The sequence below is a fragment of the Camelina sativa genome, chromosome 17 (assembly GCF_000633955.1).
Source record: "Camelina sativa cultivar DH55 chromosome 17, Cs, whole genome shotgun sequence".
NCBI lineage: Eukaryota > Viridiplantae > Streptophyta > Magnoliopsida > Brassicales > Brassicaceae > Camelina > Camelina sativa.
Window position 1 is genome coordinate 33922951 of NC_025701.1, and position 8790 is coordinate 33931740.

The following is an 8790-nucleotide window of genomic DNA, read 5'->3' on the forward strand; positions in this document are numbered from 1 at the left end:
ATTTTTCATTTTTTTTTTTTTGTTGTTGTATGGGTTACAAAAAATCAAATGTCATTGTAAAATTATAATGCAAAATTTTAATTTTAGAGACTGTATGATATATATTTTACATTGTTCTTATTTCTAAAGATTCATCTCCATTATCTAATTTGGATTATCATCTTATAATTAATCATTCTCTCCTCATCTCCCACCAATATCAAAATGTTGTTATATCTCATGTGTTGTAAGAGTTTGATTCTATATTTTAAATTAGAAAGTATTATATATATATATATATATATTTAACATTGTTTTCAATTTTTATTTTATTTATATAAAAATAATTTTTTTTTTATATTTCTTGCCTTTCTAATCTATTCATATTTATTGTTTAAATTTCTATAGTTAAATTTAAATTTACATATGTTGGTTTTACAAAAAAAATCAAGTTTATTTGAGAATTAAATGTTCATATTCCTTTTAAACGATTAATGTGTAAAAATGAGTCTAGCCACATAATAATTCACTTTAAAATATATAATTGACTTTTTTTCATTCATTTTCACTCAAACACACTATAAATTATAATTGTAACTCCTCTAAAATTATATTAGAAATGTAACTTCCATCCTTGAAATCCTTTAAATAATCATTCTCACATCATCATCCACCATATCACAATTTCTAAATATTTTCTTTGTTTTGTTTATGTTCTTGCATGAATTCAAAACTCATGGTAAGAATGTGATTATATATTTTGCTGGATTTATCTTATATTTTGTTCAATTTTTTTTTTAATGTATTTCTTCCTTCCTTCTTTCTCTTTTTACTATTTTCAATGTTCAATTACATATGTATAATAAAAATTTGGTGGCTATTAAAAAACAATTATCGATGCAGATTCAACAACACTAATTTCAATCAAAGCCCAATGAGGGAATCAATCAAAAGAAATCATCTTCATACAAGTATATATATTTTATTTTTAAAAGTATGCAATGTTTTAACAAAATTAACTATTATAATAGAATTATTAAATCAAAATTTTTAACTCTCTCTTAGACTCTTACCTCCAATTTTTTTTGAGAATTTGTATACTCATCATTATATTTTTGTATACTCATCATTATATTTAGTTCTTTTGATCCAAATATAATTATATAAAGATCATTATATTGTTTCTTTAAGTCAAAATTTTGTAATTTAATGATTTTCTATATAAAAACAAATTTATATTCCCATTTCCAAAATGTCGGGATAGAGTGCTGTTCTTAAAAGATTTGGCAAAGGAGACATCAGAGGCGTTTCTAAAAAACAAAGGTTCTGCGCATAAGCCGGTGAGGACAGAAAGAATGATCGCGTGGAAACCACCTAGGGAGGGTTGGTTGAAGATGAACACGGATGGGGCCTCGCAGGATCGGACGAGTTTGGCTACTGCTGCGGGGGTGTTAAGGGATGGTACAGGAAAGTGGTTAGGTGGTTTTGCAGTCAATATTGGAATATGCTCGGCTGTCCTTGCTGAGTTATGGGGTGTATATTACGGGCTTTATTTTGCGTGGGGTAAAAGAGTGTCTCGGTTAGAACTGGAGGTTGATTCAGAAGTGGTGGTCGGTTTTCTTCAGACAGAGGTTAGTGATTCGCATCCGCTGTCGTTCCTGGTACGCTTGTGCCATGGCTTTATTTCAAGGGACTGGTGTGTCCGTATTGTGCATGTGTATAGGGAGGCTAACCGTTTGGCGGATGGTTTAGCGGCCTATGTGTTTTCTCTTCATTTAGGTTTTCATGTTCTAGAGGTAGTTCCGAGTAGGGTTGTTTCGCTTTTATCGGATGATGCTAATGGCACTGCATTGCGAAGACAAGTTTGTATGTGAGTTTTTAGTTTTTGAATAAATTATGGTCGGAGACCTTTGTCTCCCATCTCCTACCAAAAAGAAAAAAAATTACTACAAAGAGAAAATCAATAGAATAACCTAGCAATATAGCTTAAATTAAGGGGAATATAAAAGAGATTAAAAATTAAATTAATATTTGGGATTTTAAATTTCATTTCATATGATTTTATAGGAAATATATTTAATTGATACTTCAAAAATAATTTTGCAATTTAATTATTAAATGTTTTAGGTAAATTTTGAAGGGATGATTGCAAAATTGGACCCCTGATCTGAGTCAATTGCAAAATTGGACCTCTCTTTTTCTCTCTCCAACATTTGTCACTTTCTCCCTACTAAATCCTCTGGCATTCCATGTATTCACAGAAATGCCATTATTTCTGATTTATTTGAATTTCTGGCGAAAATGTTTATTACATCCATATCCTCATCTTCTTCTTTTATTTACGGTTGTGCCACTGACATCAATTTTCCAACCACCATTAACAACCAAATTTGAAGCTCTTAATGCTTCAACAACCCAAATTTGTAAGCTTAAATAACACCCAATGCTATGAGAACTTCATTTTCTTCCATCTCCTCTCCATTTTAATCTAAAAAAATAAAAGTTCGTTAATCTTGTTATATCTCGTGAACAAGGAAAATTGGCGCTGTGTTTCTTCAGTGGTGACTAAATACGACGTCCTTGGTGCTTGACATTGCGAAACAACCACCGATAAGGTTATTTTCCGGTAGATTTTGTGATTTTCTTTGTTTTTTGTCGAAAATAGACTTCATTTGTTAGTCCAACTGTCATAATATCATGTAAAGTCTACTATGTGGTCAGTTTTGCAATTTAAAATTTATCGACTTTCGAGCCCGTAGACTAAAATTCTAGTCTCCTTAATTTCACTTGAAAACAAAAAAATATAGTGTAGACTGCATTACAATACTTCCAACCGATATCTCGTTTGCAGTCTACTAAGGGGTATTTTTGCAATTGACCAAATTATTGACTTCTTAGTGATGACTGCTAGTAGAAGTCTTCCTACGATAATAAACGAGTAGACTTCCATAGTGACTATTTTTGTAATTGACCAAAATATTTAAGCATTGACCGTATATTAATATATTAAAAATATATTAAAATAATTAGTTGACTGCAAAAGAAGTCTACTCTTTAAAAAATGCAAATGTTGGTCAATTGCAAAAATGACCACGGCAGACTACAAACGAAGTCATCATTAATGTAGACTTCGTACGAAGTCTACTTGGCGAAAGTCAAACTTGGTCAATTGCAAAACTAACCACGACGAAGTTTACTTTTTCTTGTTGACGGATAGTTAAAGTCTATACTGTAAAGTCAATGGGTTGGTCAATCGCAAAATTAACCAGAGTCGACTATATTTGAAGTTAACCTATTGAACTTCCCATTGAAGTCTACCTCGTTTTATCTATTTAATTGCAAAACTAACCAAAAAATTAACAAAGGAAGACCACAAAAGAAGTCAACCGTTTATAGTAGTCTTCATTCGCAGTCTGCTTTGTAAAATTGTAATTACAAAAATAGACCCCATGAAATAGACTTCATTTGAAGTTTTTCTGTTATTGTCTTTGTTATGTCTGCTCGTTAATGTCAACATGAAGTCAGCATAAATTGAAAACCAAATTATTGTAAATTGGTGAATAATTTTTAAGATTTTCTTGACGTATTCTTTGATACATGTTATTTACTTGTATCTGTATGTTTTTGACATGAATCCATATTATACATATGGAGAAATCAAGTTTCTGGTTTTCATAGGCAGTTAGGTCACAATGGTAGACTAATTTGGGAAGTCAACTTGTTGGAGTTATCAGTGAAGTCTGTTTAAATGAAATAGTGTTTAGTTGAAATTTATAAATTTTTCTTATTGATTTTGTACCTCATTTGTTTTGTATCGGTTATGTACTTGCCTCTGTATATTTTTTTCATGATAATATATTATACTTTTGGATCAATCATGTTTTTGGTTTTGTTAGGCATCTAGGTTATTGATTTAAGACTTCTACGGGTAGTCAGCTGTGTAATGAGTATTTGACTTGCTGCTTACTCTTTCAGGTAAATGGCGCAAATACCTGTTGTTTTCGGAGTATGGGTGACGAGAAATGGGTCTTGGCATTTTGATATGGATGGACGCAAAGGTGGGAGAATGTTTTTTTGCGACACGGTTGTACATACGCTGAGCTTCTTGAAATGGCTGTAGAAGATTATCAGATTGACAAAAAAACAGAGATGGTTCAGTTATCGTATCCCTTAACAGAGATGATGCTTCAGCAATTGCCCCAAGATACCCCTCCTGTCTATGTCACAAATGATATATCAGTTCAAAACCGCATCCATGTGCTGGATAACCACATGGATTTAAAACGAAGTTATATAATATTGAAGACCGAAGTTTTCTAGTATACTTGAAGTAGAAGTTTTCAGTGTAGACTTACCGAATCTCGTAGCCACACTGCTTTTGTCTGCAGTTCGTGCCACCAAAGACAACATCGGGATTTCTCTGGGACCTTGTTCTTGTATGTCCTGCGGGTGATGAATGGGTTTGGATACATATAAGTTACTAGATTTCGAACAATATAAAATTTGAAACATATCATAAAAGTTGGTAAACTTACGGATCTTTCTTTAAGAATTCAACAAAAACCTTCTTCAAATCCTTGTCTGCTTTAACAAAAGGATTGTACGCTGACGAGGCTGGCTTATCAGCAATGATAGTCTTGGCAGTGTTATCACCAACAAACGGGTAACGTTGACTTGATGCCAACCTCTTAACCCTTTCAATCTTGCCTTGTGCCGCAATCCTGGCCGCTTCTTTCCTTGGTTCTTGTTTCTTGGCTCTAGCAGTGTAATCGGCAGCTGTTGGGATTTCCGTGCGAATAAACACAGGTCGGTCTGACTCAGTGTCAGATGAATCAGCGCTGACTATCTTTGCCACCTTCGTATTCGTACGAGTAACAGCTGGAGATGGTTTCGGGGTCTCAGATTGACCTGGCTTGTTCTGCAAATTTCGATTTAAAAGTTACATGATCATTTATGAAAACAAATACTATTAAAGTCGCAGCATATGTTTAAAAGGTTCGAATAAAACAAACAAAGACTAAACGGATTTAAAAGTCTACTTCAATACGGAAGTCGACTTCACATAAGGAAGTCTACTTCATACGGATAAAGAAGTCTACTTCATATAAGGAAGTCTACTTCACATAAGGAAGACATCACTTGTTTTTATGTCTTCGAAGTTGAGTCCTTCTGGAAGTATATTTTTTTCCTCGCCTTGTACCTGGTATTGTGATTGTGAGGGATTGTAGTAGGAAATTGCAAGTGTTCAGAACTAACCATATCTGACTTAGAGTCATTCTTCTCCTTTGATACGGCCTCTTTCGTACCAGTGGGTGCCTCAACCTCCTTCTGTTCCTTTGATGCATCCTCTTCCGTACCAGTAGCTGCCTGAGAGTCCTTCTTTTCCTTTGTTAAAGGATCAGCCTGTTTTGTACCAGTTACGTCTCCCTTCATTTTGTCAAGATCCTAAGCCAGGCTCTCAATCTTCTCAGTCAACATGTCAAACCGCAAATCGCAACTGTTGAAACCTTCTCTCATCTGATCGAGCAGAGCTCCTTCCCACATGGCGAGCTCATCTTTAAACTCATCCAAAATGTTGACACCCATGTCAGTCGAAGGACCTGGACAGTGCCTCTTCCCACTTGGTTCATCAAATTCACCGGCTCTCTTACTCGATCCCTTTTCTTCAATCTTAACCTTGGCATTGTTGGATTGATAAATACCAACCGTCTCCCACAAACCTCTCCCCCACTTCCATGGACAAAAATCCCCATTGAATGCTCTCATAATGTTTTTAATCTTCTCATCTGATTCATCGTCTTGCCAAACAGGACTCATCATGCCACCAATGGTTTTGTAGTGTCTGAAGTTTGTCTACAATTTATATAAAACAAAAATCAGGCATAGCTTCGTACACCCATATCAGGCAAGTTAAACTATAGACAAACCACGTGGATGCGTACCTGTTTTAGAATATGCTATTTGACATATTTTCTACCACGAGAACCGCGGTATGCAAGCAACGGTGGAGTTGGATTACCTGGGAACGGTTCCCTAATTAATTGGCAAAATCAGGCATAGCTTCGTACACCCATATCTGTAGAGGTTCGAAAAATCCGTCTAAGGTGTAACTCTGCTTGTTTAAGTCCTTCTCTTTAATAGACAGAATCAGGTTCTTGAAAGCAACTCTTCCCCATGGATAATCAAGAAATGCATCTAAATCCATGACTAGCCTAGCCATATTTAGACGGGTGGGTGTTAATGGTTTCCTAGCTTCTATAAACCCAGCATAGATGGCTAAATAACCCAACCTAACACGATCTATTCTATCCCAACCGTTTGAGTTCTTACATGCTGCGATCAGTTGCTCAATACTCGGACCACTGTCTAAAGCGACTCCAAGCTTCTCCCAAAACTCTTCCATCTGGTCAGTAACCTCAACCTCTGGCTCCTCCAACGACTCGACATCTTCACAGTTAAGTCCAGTGATGGCCTCAAACTCATTCAAAGAAAATCGTAGAGGGTTAGAGTTAACAAGACTCCAAATCTCGTACTTTTTGTTGCAGACTATCTGGAAGGTGAGCATATGGTGAACCAGTCTGGACGCCCATTCAAATTGGAGACGGTTAAACTCTAACAAGACACCCAGTCGAGATTGATAAATCTCGTCCCATTCATCCGGCTCGAGAGCTTTGTAGAGTTCATCAAACAGCTTCGTATCGTTGCTGTAATAGCCGATGCTTTTTTGAGGAAGAGGCTCATCACCTTTCGTGTAAAACTTCCAAGGAAATTCTGGTTTTGTCTCATCCATTCTGCAAGATAAGATTAAAAAAAAATATTGAGAAAGCGGAAGACTAATCCAACAAGAGAAGGCTACTATCGAATTGCGGAAGAAGTCAAACCTTCAGTTTGATCGAAGAGAATAATAGCGACGATAAGCGGCGGAGAAAAGCGGAGGAGTTCGTCGAAATCGGCAGAGATAAACGGCGGAGAAAAGGGGAAGCGAAGAGTTTCCTTATGAGGAAGAATTAGAGATAACTATCATTGTTATCTCCGTTTTCAAGTCATAAAATTTAAAATAATTAAAATAATCCCGGTTTTATAAAACCAAAACCGTTTAATTAGAAACAGAACCGGACAACTATAAAAAAATTGTAAAGAAACCAATTAAAACCGGATCCCGCGTATTGGTAAATTAAAAAAATATAAATATTACCGCCAACTAACGTCAAATCAATTTATACCTTGTAAAGATTATGTCGAGGACTTCTCTTGCAGACTTCGCCATGGGAAACTGAACCGTCTGCAAATCCATCAAATCAAATTAATTTTTGTACTATTATGCTGAAGACATATCAAGTAGACTTCTTTCTGGGGAAACTAAAACGTACTTTAAACTGCAAATCCATCAAATCAAATTAATTTTTGTACTAATATGCTGAAGACTTATCAAGTAGACTTCTTTCTGGGGAAAGTAAAACGTATTTTAAACTGCAAATCCATCAAATCAAATTAATTTTTGTACTATTATGCTGAAGAATTATCAAGTAGACTTCTTTCTGGGAAACTAAAACGTACTTTAAGGAGTAAATCCATCAAATCAAATTAATTTTTGTACTAATATGCTGAAGACTTATCAAGTAGACTTCTTTCTGGGGAAACTAAAACGTAGTAAATCCATCAAATAATATTAATTTTTCTGCTAATATGCTAAAGACTTATCAAGTAGACTTCTTTCTGGGAAAACTGATATGATATAGTAATATGATATAGAATATTTTTAAGAATGAAACAAACGTGAATGATATGATGAATTGTAGTGATATAGAGAAAATTTCAATTACCCAACCGTGATCAGTCTCCAATTAAGCGTGGATGATTTATATTGACCGATACAAGACTTTCAATCACCAATTCTTCGCCGTCCAAGACTTTGAAGATGAACTTATTTTTTTAAAAGAGAGAAGAAATGATTTACTGATAGCTTTTTTGGTTGCAGTTTTAAAATAATCAAAAGGCCCCGGGCTGGTTTATATATACGAGACGAAACGGTTACAATGAACAGTTACATAATTAATAACGCAAACCGTCGCGTCGTAAATCATTAATGAGTATCATTCGTCGACTGATTTCTAAATAGAGAAGTCTACTAAATAGGTCAAAAAATGAAGTCAACGATATCATCCAAATATTAAAGAAACTGAAGCAAGTTTAACAGATTACAGACATAAATACGCCATTCTATCAAGCGGCCACGATAAAGAGAGGTTCACAGATTTTACTTGAAAGATCTACGAAGAAAAAGAGATTAATACAACAATTAAGATTATACCGGCGATTAAGACATTTTCGACCACCCCGCGTACACGACGAATTGACAGACGTAATTCCTTCATCTGATCTTTCACCTTCTCTAGCTCCTGCTGAACCCATAGCATTTCATCATTTTCCTGGATGGCTGTAATAGAATCCCTTTGGTCAGAAATTCCACCTCTTATTGCTTGAAGTTCTTGCATAATAGCCTCATCCCACCATTTCATAATATGGTCCTCTCCATCCTATACCGTATCATAGAAGTAAATATACCATAAGAATATTATATATACTCAAATAATAATTATACCAAACGAATAAACCATCATAAAATCTAACAACCTCATGGTTATTGCATCCAAAGAAAATCCTTCCAGGATTGTCGGCTGTGGTGGAACATTTCATAACGGTTTCCCTTCCGCAGAAACATCTGTCAGGAATTCCAGCTGTCAGGCCAGTAAAGTTTACTTCGGGTGGACCTTCACTCCATACTTGCAAAGAACTAGAAGATGGCTGAGT